General features: G+C 37.0%; 1 pseudogene; it reads right to left on the reverse strand.

Annotated features, from left to right (window-relative positions):
* Positions 1–13,627: 13,627 nt before the first annotated feature.
* LOC147504809 (uncharacterized) lies at positions 13,628–16,838 on the reverse strand (annotated as a pseudogene).
* Between the last annotated feature and the right edge of the window lie 4,421 nt (positions 16,839–21,259).

The following is a 21,259-nucleotide window of genomic DNA, read 5'->3' on the forward strand; positions in this document are numbered from 1 at the left end:
GGAAAATTCCCCATTCTTGTAATAGTCCAGTTATTAACTGTATGTACCTTTTTATTTTTTTCTGCATAACCAAGGGGCAATGATGTTAGCAAGTTTTGATTCCAACTCTCATGTCAGGAGTAACAACTACAAGTCACTTCTCCACCATGGCTCACGTATTTGAAAAACATACATCAGAATGAAATAGTGAAAAGATGTATAATCATTGATACTAGAGCTAATCTTTAAAACACAAATATAGCAATGACACATTTTCAGATATACACAGGGACCCATCCACCTAGCTCAGAAGAATTTTTCTCATTGTTGTTTCATGGTGTCAATCTCTTCAACACATAAACTTAATCATCCTTTATTAGTTGATACAGTTACTCTCTTTTGATATTGTAAATTAAAATGTTATTTCCTAGTTGAGTTCAAATAAAAGATACAGCACTACGTGAAGAATTAAATCAAACAATTCATAATTAAATTAATAAACCAGTAGCTAGTTATTCTAACGTGGCAACCTTTTGTTCTTCATTGTTTTCAATATTGAACTATGTAACCAAATGAAGCTGTTAGATTGTGGTGTGTAACTTCAAAAGAGTTTGTAAGATGTGAGGTTCATCCTAAATTGTTTAGAGTTTGAGTGTAGAAGTAAAGAAGAAGAAATGTAGACTCTTGGTATAGATTTGATCAGTTTTAAGCTAATGAAAACATGAAAACTCAAGTTGTTTGGTATGGAAATGACATGAAAACATTGAAAGAAGTATTAATTGAAGATTGAAATAAGAATAACAAGATAAGATTGATTGATTGAAACAAACAAAGAAAAATAACTAGATTTAAATAAAAGGAAATGAAGAACAATGATAAGAGCCAAAACCGTAGTTTTAACCCCTTAATAATAATGCTTTTATACCAATTATGAGAGTAATAAATAAGAGTTAATGCTAATTACGTGCTTTTATATATTTCAGGCATGGAACTCAAATATGTGCAGAAATGTGCCACTTTGGCGATATAAAGGAGCAAAGGGTTGGTTGCTAAGAAGTTTTGAGATTAAAAGCCAAGACGGGCAGAAACAACACACAAAAGTTAGCAGAACTTCCGAAGATCGTATCTTTGGACTCATGCCTCGGAATTGTGCGTACCTTATGTCAAAACGACCAGCTCGGAAAGAGTTTCCAATGGTCTAAATTTTGACCCAATCAGAGGAGTATAAGTGGACAAAAAGCCTGTCTAAGTCGAAGCCATCTGAAAAAGGCCCTGTGGACTGAAGAAATTGGGCTTTGGGCTCGATTTTTCGGCCCAAAACATGCACCCTCAGCTCATGCACGAAAATGTGGATCTGGTCTCCTCCATTTCCACACACAAGACTTAGCTCTTAAGTATGAATTAGGTTAGGTTAGAAGGTAGCCATTAAACCTTAGTTCTAGATCTAGTCTTTGAGTTTTGAATTAGTTAATTAATTTGTTTCCATTTTATGTTTTAGTTTCATTCCTTGTTTTAGATTAAGTATTTGAACCATTGTTTATCATTGATTAGATAAATAAAATAGTTAGTTCTTGTTAAATTCGATTTTGTTATTTAATATTATTTAGATCTAATTCCAATTCTTGTTATTCAGTAAATTCTTAGTTGTTAATTTAGATTTCAATTATTGTTTAGTTGAATTTAGTAAAGTTAGAATATTTATATGATGTCTAGTTTTAATTCAATTGGAAATGATAATTTGATGAATCAAGGCTAAACCTCCATTAGAGGGGTTTGGTGAAGCATTGATGAAAACTTGATTGTATAGCGTAGAATCGTTGTAAGAGTCTATTCTACTCTAGAAGGAAGTTGATTCACCATGAGAATGGGTGGACTTCCTCACATGCTAGTTATGAATTGGTAGAAATGCCATGTATAATTAGGGATTAGAACGACCAATTCTTACCGTGAGAACGTAAGAATTGGATTACAACAATCTATGCTAGTTTCTTAAGTTAGATTCAAGGTGGATTCAATTCCCCCCTAATTCTTATTCTAGATTCAAACTTTAGTATTCCATAGCATTTCGTAGTTGAGTTATTCATATCTTGTTAGTCAAATTTGCATCATAGTATAATTCGTAATTCTCTCATTGACTTTGGTAGGATTGATAGTCGTAGGAAACTTGAATGCTAAAGAACTAGGAGTGGAACGAATCTTCTATTCCAACTTTACTTCAATAGATTCGAGAGTAGAAAACAAATATCTTTGATAAGTCTAGTATAAGTTAAGTTTGTAGTTTTACTTTCGTTTAGAGTTTCATCGCTTTATTCATTAGTAAAACTATCTTTTTATGATTATCAAATGGCGCTGCTGCCATCTTAGTTGCCTTTAGCATTGTTTTCTTTAGAATTGTTAATTTTCCAAAGTCCCATAACCCACCCACCCTTGTTTGATTCTCACTGTGGTTGTCTATTTCAGCACTAAAAATTTTCCTTGAAAAATTACACTGAGCGTGACCCGCGCCCTGGGTAGCCATAATTGGAGCCCGACCCCCGCCCAAGCGCCTGGAACTCCACTCTTTGGCTGAGCACGACTTGTGCCTTGCCAAGGCAAAACACGAGCACCCCCCGCGCTGAAGAGCCTGGACTTCGAGGTTTTCCCTGAGCGCTACCTGCACCCCACGAAGGCTAAATTGGAGCGCGCCCTGCGCCCAAGAGCCTGGAACTCCAGCTCGAACCTGAGCGTTACCTGCGCCCTACTTAAGCCTATTCTGAACGCTACCTGCACCCTCTGCTGAAACTGCCCGATTTCCACAGGTTTGTTTCAAATTTCCATTTCTTTATAGTTTTCAGTGTTTTAACTTGTTATGCACACTAAGCACGCGTAAACAAGACGCTATTTATAAGTGAAGCAAGGAGGCATTCAGGTACTATTTTCTTCCGCACCTCGCATCTCCTGTTAGAGGTTCATACTAGCATATCAGGATTGTTTGGAGTGTTGTTGTGTTCGTTAAAGATTGGCTTAGCCTTGCATAAGATTAAGGTCAGGCCGAAGAAAAACGCTTAACGTAATCAACCGACAACGTCAGCAAACACGCCTTTCTAGTACACCATCGACTATACCTCTAACTAATATACCACACACACCACCTGAAGTAATGGTTGAAGAAAGAGAGTCTCCTCTCTCTAACTTTTTCAAAGCCTTGAACGATAGCCCTAAATCTTGCATCGTTCTATCAGACCCAGTGGGGGATTTCCGAATCCCCCCAAATATATTTAATTTGTTACCCGTTTTTCATAGGTTAGACCATGAAAAGCCTTATCAGCACATGTGTAGGATTGACCAAGTCCTTATTACATTCCACCATCCTACAGTTGGTGCTGAACAAATTAAACTAAGGGTATTTCCCTTCACTTTAGCCGATAAGGCGGCGTCTTGGTTAACTGCCTAAGCGCCAAATTTTGTGGACTCGTGGGCTAAACTTGTTCAACTATTTATGGAACATTTTTACCCACCACTGAAGACCGATGAAATGCTTTCCAAGATTTATTTCTTTCAACATAATCATCATGAATCATTTTCAGAGGCTTGGAATCATTTCACCGATCTACTTATAGAGTGTCCACACCATAACCTTACAAAAGACACGCTAGTTCGTGCCTTTTTCAAGGGACTGTTACACCACCACAAGGAGGTGCTTGACATAATGAATGGGGCTAGTTTCCTAACTAAGGGAGCCTCAGAGGATTATAAATTTTTAGAAGATCAAACTAAGCATAATTATAACTGGGGTAGTGATTTTCTTCCGATCCGAACTTAAAAAAACCCGATCCGAATCTAAAACTAAAAAATCTAGACTAAAAAGCTATTTCTATTTCATTCAAAAACACCTATCCCCGTCATGAATGTCAACTCCAATCCATATAATTTATGTTTGAGTCTAGAGCATCCCGACTCCTATTGTCTTCTCTAATGAACAACAATAGTCACAACAAGATAATGTTTGCTCGATTAATAGTTTTCCTATTCCAAACGCCCCTTGGAGACAACATCCCAACTTCAGTTGGAGAAATAATCAACAAGTAACACCTCCAGGGTTTAATAATCAAAATGTTAGGCAAGCAAACAATTATAACCAAGCTCCACCACGACAAGGACAAGGTCAGGGTAATTATAATAATTATAACAACCAAAGCGCGCTAAACTACACGACAAGGTCAAGCACAAGATCAGGGTAATTATAATAATTATAACAATAATAATTATAATGCTAATAGAGGTATCGTTCTGGTAAATAATAACTATCAAAACCCACCCATTAATAATCAACGTGACATAGTTCCTGTCACACAACCTATAGCTAACACTTCTCCACAACCGGATCATTTCAATACCTTTATGCAATCTCAACAATAGATTTTACAAGCCATCCAACTTTTCTTACATCATTTAGCTAAAGAGAAAGTGCAACCCAAAGGTGTGTTTCCAGGACAAGCGATAGCTAATCCTAAAACAACAAACACAACCTTTGAGGTAAATGGTAATACTAGTACGGAAAATGAAAATGTAGGTGAGCTAAATGCCATCTCCACTCTCCGTTCTGGGAGAGTGGTTGATAACAAAGTAACTATGCCTATAGCTACCCCACCAGTTGTCCCTACACCGGAGATTGTACTAGATACCGTAATAGAAACTGAAAAGTCTACCCCTGTAGAGGTACCAGTTAAACCACAACCTAAGAAACAGAAAGCAAAGGTTAGACATCCAGTTGATCCATACGCTAAATATAGAGAGAAACCACCGTTTCCCCAGAAATTAGCTATGTTAAACAGGGATACAAACTTCGACGAGATTAGGGAAGTTTTTAAAATCTAACGATAAACTTACCTTTTCTGGACGCAATTAAAAAATTACCTCACCATGCTAAGTTTCTCAAAGAGTTGTGCACTAAAAGGCGTAAGACAAATATTCCTAAAGACACCTTTTTAACTGAACAATTTCCAACTTTAACGGAACACAATGGAATCGTTAAGTACAAGGACCCTGGTCATCCTACTGTACAATGCACCTTAGGAGATTCCCACACGACGATCGCTTTACTAGACCTAGGGGCGAGTGTTAACTTACTCCCGTATTATCTATACAAATAAATAAGTCTACAAAAGATGCAACCTACTAAAATGATGTTGCAATTAGCGGATCGATCAATTAAGTACTCTAAGGGTGTGGTTGAAAATGTGCTTGTTAAGGTCCAGGATTTCTACTATCCTATTGATTTTGTTATCCTCAATACAGAAGTCGCTAACGACTCTATTCCGATCATTTTAGGGCGTCCCTTCTTGGCGACTGCCAACGCACTTATAAACTTTCGCGATGGGTCGATGTCCTTGTCTTTTGGCCATCTTTCAGTTGAGGTAAATGTTTTTAAAATGATGAAACAGTTACCAGATTCGTCTATAGATGGAGAGGTTAGCATGATCAAGAGCTTAGCTCAAGGTTACTTTAATAACACGTTTCCAGAAAACCATATTCATAAATTCCTTTCTTTTGGAAGTTCAGATTTTGTCGATGACTCCTACATAGAGGAAGTCAACACCATCTTCGAGTCTACACAAATAGTAGACCCTTCGGTTGCTCCATATATAGAGTTTGAAAACCTGCTGCCTAAGCAAGTATTCATTACTCAAGATGAAGACCCTCCAGAAGCATTTATCGATATTCCTCCCACCCCGGTGCTTAAACCACTTCCTCCTGAGTTAAAGTATATTCAACTTGATCCAGATGGTAGTCATCCAGTACTTATATCTTCTCTGTTATCTAAAGAGGAAGAGACATAGTTGATCAAGGTGATTAGGGAACATCGTTCTGCAATTGGTTGGTCCCTAGCCAACATTAAGGGAATTGACCCTAATGTGTGCACTCATCGTATCCATTTAGAGGATAACACAAAGACTTCCCATGAACCTCAGCGTTGTTTAAACCCTACCATAAAAGAAGTGGTCAGGGAAAAGGTCTTACGGTTACTCGATGCGGGTATCATATACCCAATCTCTGATAGCGAATGGGTAAGCCCCATTCATGTAGTTCCAAAGAAATCAGGGATTACCATGGTACATAATGCCAAGGGTGAATATGTTGCCACGCATGGTCCTATGAAATGGAGGATCTGTATTGATTACATACGTTTAAATGCCATGACATGAAAGGATCATTTTCCTTTACCCTTTATAGATCAGATGCTTGAACGTCTAGCTGGTCATGCTTTTTATTGTTTTTTGGATGGCTACTCTGGCTATTTCCAAATTATTATTGATATTGATGACTAAGAAAAGACTACCTTCATATGTCCTTTTGGAACATACGCCTATAAACGAATGCCTTTTGGCCTTTGTAATGCTCCAGGTACCTTCTAGCGGGGTATGCTTCATATATTTAGTGACAAGGTAGAGCGTTTCATGGAAGTGTTCATGGATGATTTTTCTATCTATGGAGACTCTTTCACTGAATGCCTGTCTAAAGTTTTAACACGATGTGAAGAGAAGAGTCTCATTTTAAATTGGGAAAAATGTCACTTCATGGTGAAAAAAGGCATAGTACTAGGTCACATCGTATATAGTGATGGCATCGAAGTAGATAAGGCCAAACTAGATAAGATAGCTACTTTACCTATACCACGGACTGTCCGTGATATTAGAGCCTTTCTAGGCCATGCAGGCTTTTATAGGCGTTTTATCAAAGAATTTTTGAAAATAGCTAGACCCTTAACTAATCTACTTTTAAAGGAGGCCATCTTTGATTTTAATTTTAACTGTAAACAGGTTTTTGAAACTTTGAAAGCCGCCTTAACTTCCGCACCCATTATATAGCCTCCCGATTGGTCTAAACCTTTCGAACTCATGTGTAATGCTAGTGATTATGCAGTTGGTGCTGTCTTAGGACAGAAACTAGATAATAAATCCACTGTTATTTATTATGCTAGTAAAACTCTAAACGATGCTCAAAGGAATTATACAACTACTGAAAAAGAATTTTTAGCTGTTGTTTATGCTTTAGATAAGTTTCGTCCTTATTTGGTTGGTTCTAAGACTCTAGTTTACACAGACCACGCAGGATTCTAAGAAGGATGCTAAGCAGAGATTGATCCGATGGATTCTTCTCCTGCAAGAATTTACATTAGAAATAAAGGACAAATGAGGGGTCGCAAATGTAGTTGCCGACCACTTATCTAGACTTACAAATGACGATGATAGTGATTCTGACTCCATACCGGACTCTTTTCTGGATGAGCATCTGTATGCTATATTTTCTGCACCATGGTATGCTGATATTGTGAATTATTTAGCATCTGATGTTATTCCTTACGAGTGGTCAAGAAATGAACATAAGAAGTTCTTGGCCAGAGTTAAGCTATACTACTGGGATGAGCCCTACCTTTTCAAGTATTGTGCGGATTAGATCATTCATCTTTGTATTCCCCAATGGGAATATAATGAGGTTCTCTCATTCTTCCATGACAAAGAGTGTGGTGGCCATTTTAGTGGTATGAAAATAGCTGCTAAAATTCTTCAATGTGCGTTTTATTGGTCCACTCTCTTTAAAGATGCCCAAGTACATTGCAAGACGTACATTCGTTGCCAACAACTTGGGCGAATCACGAAGCGTAATATGATGCCATTGAATCCAATATTGGTGGTAGAAATTTTTGACGTATGTGGCATTGATTTCATGGGTCCCTTTCCAGCTTCCCACGGTTTCATTTATATTCTAGTCGCCGTGGACTACGTGTCTAAATGGATAGAGGCCATGGCTTGCCGTAGCAATGACCATAAGACAGTTGTGTTTTTTGTTAAAGAATAAATTTTTTGTCGATTTGGCATTCCCAAAGCCATCATTAGTGATGGTGGAACACATTTTTGCAATAGAGTTGTTGCATCTCTAGTGAAAAAGTATGGAGTTACACATAAAGTAGCAACTCCGTATCATCTACAAATTAGTGGACAAGTAGAAGTTTCTAATAGGGAAATCAAAAAGATATTAGAAACAACTGTAAATCCTAATAGGAAAGACTAGTCAAAGCGTCTATCTGATGCCTTATGGGTATATAGGACGGCTTTCAAAACTCCTATAGGTATGTCTCCCTTTAGGCTTGTATTTGGAAAACCTTGTCATTTGCCTGTTGAATTGGAGCACCGTGCTATGTGGGCTATAAAAAGCCTTAACTTCAATGTCGATGAGGCGGGTGTCAAGCGCAAGTTGGAATTAAATGAGCTTGAAGAAATCCATAGCGATTCTTATGATCTCGCGAAGGATTATAAAGCTAACATGAAACGTGTTCATGATAAGCAAATCTTCTTATGCAAGAGATTTGTGGTAGGTTAAAAAGTCTTGCTTTACAACTCCCGTCTATATATTTTTCTAGGGAAATTAAAAACCCGTTGGTCTGGTCCTTTTCTGGTTACTGAGGTCACCCCTCATGGGGCAATCACCTTAGTAAATCCCAATGACAACAGTGCCTTTCAAGTCAATGGCCAACGGTTGAAACATTTTCATGAGCTATTGTCCCCTGATGTAGAGGAAGTCCTTTTACAAGACCCTGTCTATGAGGACTGACCTTTTTCATTAGTGTACTTCCTTTCATTTCCATATATTGGTAAGTGCACCATTTAGGTAACCGGGCCCTCCCTATGGAGTGTGTGGCTATAAGTACCGGATCCTAAGTCCACGTTAAACATAATTCACATTTTCCACTCTTGCATGTTTTCTCGGATTTTGAGTCATGTTCTTCTATGGTGTGAATTATGCATTATTGCTTTATTATTTTTCTTATATTAAATCTTATTCATAAAAAAATAAAATTATTAAAATCATAAAAATAGTAATTTAGGAAGTCTCGGGAATCTAACTTTAAAAGACCCACTGTTAAAACAAATTTTCAAACTCTGTTGTCAAAATTTTTTTTGGGGGTGGGATGTTTGTTTCCATCCTGGATTGTTCAACTTTCCAGTTGTGCTGTTTAGGCTGTTTAATTGTATTTTGATTTGGATTGACATTATTTAGGAAATTAGAGTTCATTCGTTCGCATAACTTACATCATGCACGCACTTTGAGGCATTTTTCATCTTCTTATATGTCATCGGCAGTCGGAATAGAGTGTTTTATAGTTCATTGGATTGGAAATTCTCTCCTGATCATTTTCATATCTCATTCGCAAAAATCAGACCGGTAACGAAGCGGCAATTTTAGTTTGAAGTTGCGTGAAAAAACCGACAAATTTCGAAAAATTGAATTGGGCTTGGGCCCAATCTCGCACGCACGTGCGTCTCCTTCTTCAAACAACAGTCTCGTTTTGATTCTCCAAACCACCATTAACAAACAACAAAGCTTCAAAACCTAACCTAAAATAAATAAAATAAAAAGAAACCTAATTATACTCACGCCATCCCCACTAATTTAAACCACCAAAAACCACCAAAAATTCAAGAATTGTGAACTACCGCGCCCACCCACGCGCCATCACCACTGTTTTGTTAGTGAGGGAGTCTCAAACTCTATCCCCACATTCAAGTTAAACCCCCACATCATCCCAAATCTTAAAATGGCTTAAAGACGTTGGATTTTGCTGGAGCACGCGTTTACTGCCTACCACTTCACGCCGTTTTACGGTGACGAAATGGTTAGGAGAGATTGGAGTGGTTTGTGGTACTCGACAGAGGATTTTTACCATGAAGATTTGGTCCGGCGGTTTTATAGGACGAGGGAGTTAGATGGAAATAGGATGTCTGTTAAGGTGGTCAAGGCAGAGGAGAGAAGTATCTACCGGTTGTTAGCTGAGATTTTAGGCATTCCGCCTAGACGCGCCATCTCGATGCCACACTACAGATTCCCAATTCTTCGGGTCGAAGTCTTTGATGAACGCTGATCGTTACGGAAGGGAACTACAATGCGAAGTTCGCGCATTATGTTCGCCGATCGTCTCGAAACCAACCAGGTGGGTCAGAATTCGATGGATTGGTAGGAATGTCATGGGGAAGGAGAAAGTCGGTGACATCGAAATGAACCTGCCTTCACATTCTATGGATACTCCAAGAGCGTAAGTAATGAAGTTATGTATTTTGGAGTTTTGGGTAACATGATTAGGGGAGTTGGGAAGAGTATTACACCTCTCCCTGTTTTGATAACCAAGATCATGATGACCTTGAGAGCGACTCCGACTTCTGATAGGATTTGCCTGAAAGAGCACCGAAATCCTCATATTTATACGGAGTGTATCCAGAGAGTTTGGAGGTTGCCTAAAGAGAGGGTAGTCGAGGAGGATGACTCGGAGGACGAGGAGGACACGACATGTTTTTATGCCGATGCCTTGGAGAGGTGTAGGTTGGATGTAGAACGCATGGCAGTGATTCATCGTGGCATGCGTTCTCTCAATACTATTTGTGAAGACCTCTGAACTCGGCAGGCTACCATGCATCATAACTTTGAAACTCGTGCCCAGCGCGAGGATGAGCGGTGGGAACAGACGAGGGCAGAGATGGAAGCTCAGCGCAAGTTCCGAGACGATATGCTTGCATGCTTTCCACCCCAGGGGGGTGCTTCTTTTGAGGAGCAGTCTGTGAGCCACGAGCGTCCTCGCCGTAGGATTGATGGCTCGGCCCATCAGGAGCTCAGGAGACATCACCTTCCCATGTCCCTTCCACTACCAGCAGCGAGTGGTTTAGGAATATTATGAGTTGATGTTGCTTTGTATTTGCTTTTTATTTTAGATAGGATGTTAATTTATGAATTCCATATTTAATTTTGAATTTGGTTGTTAAATGTTGTTTGAATTTCCATTTTAATATAATCCGTTTTTTAAATTGTGCTTGTTTTTATCATTAATCCCACATTCCCGAATTGTTTGGGGGTGGTATTATGTATTCTAGCATAATTTTTGATATGATCCTCCGGTTTAGAATTTGTGTTGGAGTGAGGGTTGAGAATATTGCCGATATGGGCATCACTATGAATAGATATTGTGATAGGATGAAATCTGGATGAATTAGGCAGTATCTATCCAAAATTCAACCTAAATGGTATTAGGTTTGTTTTGGAATAGAGAATATGGGTTGTTTCCGTTTTCGGGTTTGGAAATTTTTTGTTTCCGGCAAATTGCCTTAAAACTTTTGGTAATTTCCTGATTAGTTTTTAGCAACTTAAAACCAATAAAAACTTCATTCATTCTACACTCACAACCCACATTACACCTTACTTTCATCTCTCACCTTTCATTCCCACGATTTCCATCTTTTTATCCATTTTAGCACTATCAGCACCTCGGAGCGTGACTCGCGTGCCTAGTCACCTTCCTCGATAGAATTTCACCGAGCGCGACTGCTGCCTACCAAGCCCGAAATGAAATGACCTGCGCCCACACCACTGGAATTCCAGCTTTCATCCTGAGCTCGAACCGCGCCCATCCCAGGCACAAAGTTAGCGCGACTTGCGCCCAAGTGCCTGGAACTCGAAAATCACCAAGGCGTACCTTGTGCCCTATCCAGGCATAGGTGGAGCACACCCCGCGCCCAGAACCCTGTACGCAAGAAAAACTCCAATTGTTTGTGGGTTGTTCCAGGATCCTCAGCAATTATTCCAGCGAGTTATTGGGGATGACATTCCCTCGTATTATACCGAACAATTCTTTGAAAACTTGTTCCAAAGTGACACCTATGGTGCGTGGTTTCGCGAAGTGATCATTCTAGCAGGATAGGAGCCACTATTGGTAAGTCCTGATGAACTTTACTCTCCCGCACTTACATCTTATTTTTACAATAATTGTAAGTTCTTTGATAGACCAGATGGAGAACAAGTGTTCTCCATCACCATCGGGGATGAACTAATGGAAATTATCAGGTTCTTGTTAGCTTTGCTCTCGGACTTGCTATGCCCGCTGAAATACAAGACTCATGGGCCTATTTGGTAGATAATATGTACCTCTATAACTATGAGGATTTGCATGAGCATTATGGGGTAGGAATCTTTAGGATAGAGGACCAAGGGCAATATAACGTCGCCCTTGGTAGCCTGTCCATGAACGTGGGCAAAGTGATTTTTTTTTATAATGCTAAACATATTAGGGGAGTGGCATTTTTCTTCTGCGAATGACGCCACTTGGGACGTTTTCCTTGCTCTAGCTGAGGGACGTCTGCTATATGACCTTCCCAAGACATTAATGTCTAGTTTAGCACGAGCCTAAAACATGAGGCATAAGTATCTTCTTATGCCTGTTTTAGTTTGCCGTATTATGCTATGTTTCTTCCTTGTTTTTTGTGGCCGTTACACGGATCGGGTAGGGGTCGACACTGTGAGACCCACCAATTATATTATTCGATCTTTCCGTGCAATGACTTGGCCGGGATGGCAGGTGCAACCTCATTTGGTTGCCCCCTACACCCCATCCGACCAAGTGGCGCTTGACAGGTTAGCTATAGTAGACGATAAGTAGCATGAAGCCTGGCAGATTACCATGGCGTGGCAGGATGCGAAGGAACCTCATTTCTTCATTAAGGATGAGGAGGAAAATGCTTAAACGAGAGTTAAGGTTAGTTTTTATTCAACTTAGTGTCTGCTTATGTCCCAAGCAATCTATTTCTCATTAACCCCATAACTGGTGGAACTCTTATAGAGTTGCGTCAATTTTTCTTTTCTATATTAGTATGTTTAACTTTATTTTGCAGATGCTCTAGAATTTCACGCGTTTCAATGGTATTTCTCTACCCTAGTTATTTAAATACTTTGAGGACAAAGCATGTTTTTGTTTGGGGGGGGGGGCATAGAAACACGTGTAATTAAGACATTTGTTAGGATGTAGATATGTATAATATGCACTTGTTTTCTAGTTAAAAAATTCAAAATTTTTAAAAATATAAATAAAAAGTATGCTATACATTTAGGAATATTAGTATTGTTTTCTTTTTCTATGCTCGCAATAATCTAGAAGTATCACGTAGCTTTTGCATTAGAATAGTTTTTAGAAACTTAGGCTAATATGTAGGTAATAATCTTTGTATCTATCTATAAATATGTTACATGAGCATCTATGATTGTTGGCAGTAAGTTCTGAAATCTAGGCTAGAGTACTTATTCTACAAATCCTGTGAGAATATACACTACACCAGAAAAGGCGTTTACTAACAGTTATATCCGTTACTTATATTTTTACTAACGGTTATATCCGTTAGCTTTGGGGTGTTACTGTCACTTAGGCCAAAATCACTAACGGATATAATCGTTACTGATAATAATTTTAGTAACGGTTATATCCGTTACTAAAATTCTTTGTAACAGATAGCCAACTGTTAGGTGGCCCGATTAAATTTGCCATTTCTAACGGATATATCCGTTAGTAATGGATATGCTATTTACTAACTATTGTTTGTAACGGAAATATCCATTAGTAAATTGTAGCCACAAAAAGAAAAAAAAAAAATCCTGGGTCAAATAATGTCCACCATGCACATCTAGTCCTATCAAATATGATATAAAGATCACATTCCACAAACTTAATCAACAAATGAATAACAAAATACAAAGCTACCAATCAATTAAATATTATTATAAAAATATAGGCATCAATATAAGATATAAAAACTTGATAGTGTCATACATATAAAAAAAAAGTTACCATCAGACCACATACTGACTCAGAAAAGGAGCAACTAACAATCTAGTTTGTTCTTGCCACAGCCCACTCTACTCTAAGGATGAGGTTGTCATAACCATAACCATTAAGCTTTGCAATAGCCTTCTCGGTGTCACCTTTGTGTACAAAGTTGACAAAACCAAAGCCTTTGCTCATGCCAGTTTTCTAGTCGTAAGCAATGTAAACACGGCTCACAAGACCAAAAGTGCTGAAGAGATCTTGCAGGTCAAGCTCACGCGTGTCCTCTGAGAGATTGGTAACACGAACCGAGTTCTCATCATTCTTACGCCTCATATCATGTCCACTCCTGTCAGCTCCAGCCCTCTGACTAGGAGGAACATAAGCTCCCTTTGATGTGCCAGAACTAGGTGCTGTGGTTTCAGAAGTGGGAGGTTTGTCGACAAAGCTTTCTAGTGGTTGAGCAAGATCCTTGAAAGGGCATTGTGCAGTCCAGCGATCACCTCTCTTACCACATGTCCTGCAAACCATGAGAACAGCACCCCCGCCTTTCCCAAGATTTGACAAGGGATCTCCTACAATTTTGCCTTCATCTGGTTTGCTACCTACAGGCTGGAAATCTCTTAAAATTTAAAATCAAATCTAGAATGATCTAAGGAAAGACGAAAGTCGAATAGTGGTAATGAGGAAAACATACATACACAGTAAACCAGATAAAAGATTCAAAAGTATCATAGAAAATTAGCAAAAAAAAATTCATGAAAAGGAGCATATTGAACCATTCAAGTTTGAGACAACTTTGAAATGCTATAGCAAATATTTCAACTCAAGATAATAGAGAGTGAATGATATTAAGCAGCCTAGAGCTTATTGGAAGGCTACTCCAATCTGGCTAGTAAGAATTATATCTCAATTTTTCACTTCAATGTCCAACCACGTAACCCAAGCTTTAGCAAACACAATTAAATTTGTCGGAGCTGCATTGAGTTCTGTCCGTAGCACTAAGAAGCAAAATAATTTATCATATGATGATGCATGGTATTCAAGGATTTTAATATGCTATTACTGATAAAAAGAAAACCAAGATAAGCATTTAAAATGAATCTCTTTGTCTTAAGTAAGCATGCCCTGTTTTGCAAATTAACTCCAAGACTTGAGCTGCACTTAGATTACTACCGTGGTTTTCACAACAAATGTCATGGGAATCTGCCCTGCTTCTTCAACATGGTACCTATCATAGTAATGCAAAAGAGTGAATCAGAAAATTATGAGCAACAAATTAACAACATGGAAAATCAATTAGCACTAACGCAGCATACGATCGCAACTTCGTAATTAGTAAATTTTACAACAAAACAAAACACAAAATTGTTTGATAGTTCAAAAACTTCAGATTTTCTACAAAGCTAGTTTCCACGTGTACATTGTTAAGGAAAATGTAGTGTGATCATCAAATTCATTTACTTATAGGTATATTTTGTCTTCTGTGCATGTCAATTGTTATTTTCTTACAAGGTTGCCCAACATTTTAACATATGCAAGAAGAAGAAGTATAGCAAAGTTAAATTTGTCAAACACATACGGGATTAGAGCAACATCAGCAATTTTTGGGTGGGACTGAAGCAGATGTTCCAACTCGGCTAGAGGACACATAAATTATCTCACAATATTGGTTATGATGTGATAAATCAATAGATACTAACTTAATGTGATCAATCTAAACAGTTAAATGGTACCTAGTATGCCTTATATTTTATTAATTCCTTTAGTCTATCAACAATGTAGAGGAAGCCATCATAATCTATATAGCATAAGTCACCAGTCTTTAACCATCCATCTGAATCTATCGTAGAAGTAGTTGCCTTGTCATCTCCAACATAACCTGCAAATACAAGCATTATGTTAATGAAACAAGATGAACTAAGGATTTTTTTTTGAGAGCAGTAACTTTAAAAACAAATCCTCATGACCCCAAATAATCAATAACATGTATCTAAACCGTATTTAGACCTAAGAATTCGTAGTTACTTTACTTCACAAATTTTAGAGAGTGAAGAACAGTATTATAAAGCCAAGAGACCAAATAGATATAACTTATGGTTAACTATTTAAAAGTGATAAAATCCAAAGTTCATGTCAACGTTCAAAGTAAATTTCTTCATTTCAAGAAACTTTAACAAAAATAATATACCTTGCTTAACTACTAACAAAAATAATATTCCTTACGCCCTTTTGAGCTTTTGAGCTGAAACTTAACTACTCAAGTGTTGGTGACCAGCAAACTAATTAATCAGAGTTCTAATTCATACAACCCTCCAAATGACTTCCCTAAACTTTGTAAGTAAGCTAAAATGAATAGAAAAGTCCAATAAAATCAGTACAATAGATGGCGTCATTCCTAGTCAAACAACATGCCTAAGATTTCAAGACAGAGAAAAGGGTTTTCTCGGGACTTAAGAGACATACAATCTAATACACTTTTAATGTACACATCACTATATACCATTAAATATAGAATAATACAGCCTCCTTCCATATTTGCTATACGAATATACAAGGTATAAAATTAATTGACAAAAAGGTGCTTACCAAGTCTATGATTAACTTAAAATAACTAGTAGTGCTGTAAATATTTTTATAACCATCGCCAAACAAAGTTCTTGTTAAATTATGTAATTGGTTTTTAAGCACATCTACTAACAATGGAGTTAAGTCTATCATTTCATAACACTTTCATCAAGTCCAACACTGTTATTCCCCAAAGAATGGAAGGCTTCCATAGTATACCTTGGGAACCACATCAAGGAAAAACAATATACTACTAGAAACCATGGTACGATGAAAACAATTAGAACCAATCATCTTGAAATGGTAACCAAACTATTCAGGAAAAAATGTACAAACTTTGCTATTCCCATACAACATAGAGAGTCTAACCAATTGTTGAGTGTGGAACCTCATTGACATCATTAAGGAAAAATACAAAAAGTAAGTAATAGCTAACAAACGTAACATAAAACAGGTGAGATGTTAAATTTGTTCTTACCATATGAATCCTGAGATGGCGGTTTGCCGACCGGTACCCACAAACCGAGGGCCCTCCCACTGCAATAGCAAAGGGTGTGAGAATCAAAAGAGACAACATAGACAAACAAGCATAGTAGTTCATCCCACCAACGGACTTCCTTTTCATTCCTCTCTTTGAAAATATGTTACGGAATACAAACGCCAAATTCGATATCATTGCTCCCATAAACCTTATTAAACGACAAATTCCACCCAACCTCATTTAGAAAAAAACAACCATTCCACAAAGTAAAGCAAATAAAATGCCCAAAATGAACAAAATGGATCAAATCAAGATACTAATCAAATTGTACCAAAATTCTTCAAACAAATAAATAACTTACCAATCATATTGAAATTAAGTTCAAGAATAAAAGAGCAAAATGCGCAACCACCAATAATCGGAAGAAGCAATAGATAAACCGGCATGGGAAACGATTCACCCAACAAAAACCTCGAAACCAAAACACTAAAAGTAGGTTCACCACTCTTAATAATATGAGTAAAACGATATAGCCACCTTTGACATACTCACTGTATATTGAATTCACTGGAAAAAAAAATAGTAAAAAAAATAATAAGTAACAAAAATTCGATAATCTGCCTGTGTCCGTCAAAGGAAGAGAGAAAAAACTATGTAGCAGTCACAACCTAGGAAATCAAACAGAAACAGAAACAGTTTATTTCCTTCTTAGGCGGCGAGGGTTTGTGAGGAGACGGGAAAGCGTTTGATGGAGGCCCTGAAGACGAGAGCGAGAATGGGAAATCATCGGCACTATTTTTTTTCTATTTAATTTAATATTGTCCGTTAGTTCTGAATATACCCTTTCTGGTCATTATTTTAGTTGTTTGCTAACAGATACAATTGTTACCAAACATTAAAATACCGGCTTCAATAATAATTAAAAAAATCAATTGAGATATACTAACGGATACCAACAAACCTCACAGTTATGTCCGTTAGAACGGTAGTAACGGATATATTTGTTACAAATAAAATTTTTGCTCTGTTACAAAATGGCCCTTATGGTGTAGTGATAGCCTAAAGCCTTATATAAGTGAACATTTGAGAAATAATACAAGGGAGAAGTAAAATCCGGATAGAGAAATCACACGTCCACTTGCTTGATTATTATACCATATCTTAAGCGAGAATTTAGGCTATCTTTGGATCGATATAGACAGAAATTCCAACCTATGAATTATTTTCCGCTAGTCGCCCCTCTGAGCCTTTCTTTAGCCTTTCATAAACCACAAATCTTTTATCCTGTTACAAAACAAAACAAAATAAAAAATCAACCTACCCAATTCTTTGAATAAGTCTGAGAATAGAGATGAAGAATAGAAAAGAGAAGAACCTTAGAAATCAAGAATTTGTTAGTCGCTTCAGAAGAGAAAAGTAAGTTTCCATCCAAATAAAAAAAAAAAAATAAAAAAAAATAAAAAAAAAAATAAAATAAAAGGAAATAAAGAGTTAGAACTCCAAAAATAGAATCAAGGAGTCAAAAGCCAAAGAAAAAGAAAAAAAAAAATGGCTAAGGATGGAAACAAAGCGTAGAAGCAAAATGTAAAGAATAAGGTTTTCTCTAGTTACATAATATGAAGACTCTATTATCTCAGATTTGTCCTCTTTAATTTGAATATCCATTTTCTTCCTTCTTAAACCATCTCCTAATCCCCACAACACCTAATAAAGACATCTATCTCAATTAGGAAAAGGTCAGTGTGATAGTAAGTGGCAGATGTGTTTGATCGACTCCGGCTTTCTTGTGTGTCATTGAGATTGTAAGGTAAAGTGTGCCCACTACACACTAGAGTAGCGAAACTTGAGCGGAAAATTCAGAGTGGTTTTGTCTTGACATTTATGTGAGGACCTATTTAAGGACGCTATTCCGAGTTTTCAAAAATGGACCTGCAAGTTCATCTCATAGTATTACTTATTGTATATATGTTTATTTGTAGATGATAGATTATTATGCATATATTAGTTTAGGTTTCGACTTGATTATTTTGTATTCATTGCTAGTGAGATGTATAGATAATTAAGACATAGATAAGGAAACAATAGTTTATTTCTGAGTCGTTGTAGTATAGATGAAGTTTGTGAGTACCTTCACTGGAAAACTCTCACGAGGGCTAAACTTCGTCCCACTAGGGAATTCCTAGTGGTTTAAGGCCTTGTTGCATATGGTCAATGCAATCGCACTCGGCAAAACGAGATTAGTTGGAACTCCATTTTTGGTCACTTATGCTAATTTCTCATATTTGCTTGAGGACAAGCAAAATTCTATTTGGGGGTGGTTTGATAAGAGCCCAAAACTATAGTTTTAACCCCTTAATAATAATGTTTTTAGACCAATTATGTGAGTAATAAATAAGAGTTAATGCTAATTACGTGCTTTTATATATTTCAGGCACTGAACTCAATTATGTGCAGAAATGTGCCACTTTGGCGATATAAAGGAGCAAAGGGTTAGTTGCTAAGAAGTTCTGGGATTAAAGGCCAAGACGGGCAGAAACAGCACACAAAAGTTAGCAGAACTTTCGAAGATCTTATATTTGGACTCAAGCCTCGGAATTGGGCGTACCTTATGTCAAAATGACCGGCTCGGAAAGATATTTCCAATGGTCTAAACCTTGACCCAATCAGAGGAGCAAAAGTGGAGGAAAAGCCTATTGAGGTCAAAGCCAGCTGAAAAAGGCCCTGTGGACTGAAGAAATTGGGCTTTGGGCTCGATTTTCTGGCCCAAAATATGGACCCTCAGCCCATGCACGAAAAATGTGGATCTAGTCTCCTTCATTTCCACACACAAGACTTAGCTCTTAAGTATGAATTAGGTTAGGTTAGAAGGTAGCCATTAGAGTAGCCATTAAACCTTAGTTCTAGATTTAGTCTTTGAGTTTTGAATTAGTTAATTAATTAGTTTCCATTTCATGTTTTAGTTTCATTCCTTGTTTTAGATTAAGTATTTGAATCATTTTTTTTTTATCATTGATTAGATAAATAAAATAGTCAGTTCTTGTTAAATTCGATTTTGTTATTTAATATTATTTAGATCTAATTCTAATTCTTGTTATTCAGTAAATTCGTAGTTGTTAATTTAGATTTCAATTATTGTTTAATTGAATTTAGTAAAGTTAGAATCTTTATATGATGTCTAGTTTTAATTCAATTGGAAATGATAGTTTGATGAATCAAGGCTAAACCTCTATTAAAGGGGTTTGGTGAAGCCTTGATGAAAACTTGATTGTGTAGCGTAGAATCGTTATAAGAGTCTATTCCACTCTAGAAGGAAGTTGATTCGCCATGAGAATGGGTGGACTTCCTCACATGCTAGTTATGAATTGGTAGAAATGCCATGTATAATTAGGGATTAGAACGACCAATTCTTACCGTGAGAATGTAAGAATTGGATTGCAACAATCTATGCTAGTTTCTTAAGTTGGATTCAAGGTGGATTCAATTCCCCCCTAATTCTTATTCTAGATTCAAACTTTAGTATTACGTAGCATTTCGTAGTTGAGTTATTCATATCTTGTTAGTTAAATTTGTATCGTAGTATAATTCATAATTCTCTCATTGACTTTGGTAAGATTGATAGTCGTAGGAAACTTGAATGCTAAAGAACTAGGAGTGGAATGAATCTTCTATTCCAACTCTACTTCAATAGATTTGAGAGTAGAAAACAAATATATTTGATAAGTCTAGTATAAGTTAAGTTTGTAGTTTTACTTTCGTTTAGAGTTTCATCGCTTTATTCATTAGTAAAACTATCTTTTTACGATTATCAAACAATAAAGTAAAGGACTTAAATTGAAAAACTAGACAAGAAAATTTAAACAAACCAAATGGTTTGGACCCTGAAGCAATAGATGCTTTCTCTTTCCCTAACTTTTAGATTATATACCCCTACTTTTGCCTTTTACTGATTTTCCCTCCTCTATCACTTTTGAGACACCTCACACTTCACTTTTTCTTTTTCTTTTTCTTTTGCTCTTTGATTTCTTCTTGTCCAAGATATGTTTTGGAGAATGTCATATTTTGATATAAGGGCCTCCATCTCTAGTGTTTTGAGTTGAGGGCTTTGACCTTTGACTTTGACCGTTGACTTTGACCATTAACTTTGACTTTTTCAGTACTTTCCCATAGCAGTTTCTGGTCTTCATAATAAGTGTAATTAAGGCTCCTTTTGGTGCTAAGACGCAGCTTTTATGATAAGTGGTTTAAAATTCTCCATATCCTAAAAAAACAATAAAAGCTATGAGTTGTCTTTTTGTTAAGTGTAAAATGGGCTGTAATACAGTAATATAAGGGTAATAAAACACACATTTGGGAGCTGGTCACCACCCCCAAATAGCATCTTGTTTGTCCTTAAGCAAGGATGAGAGAAAAAACTAAAATCACAAATTAGTGATTTTTTATAAGTTATACTAATCTCGTTTCGCAGAGTGCGATTGCATTGACCATATGCAACAAGGCTTTAAACCACTAGGAATTCCCTAGTGGACGAGCTTTAAGCCTCGTGAGAGTTTTCAAGTGAAGGTACTCAGAAACTTTTTCTATTTAGTACGAAGGTCTTGTTTGCTTATTTATTCTCA

Source organism: Coptis chinensis, chromosome 4, assembly GCF_015680905.1.
Source record: "Coptis chinensis isolate HL-2020 chromosome 4, ASM1568090v1, whole genome shotgun sequence".
NCBI classification, from domain to species: domain Eukaryota; kingdom Viridiplantae; phylum Streptophyta; class Magnoliopsida; order Ranunculales; family Ranunculaceae; genus Coptis; species Coptis chinensis.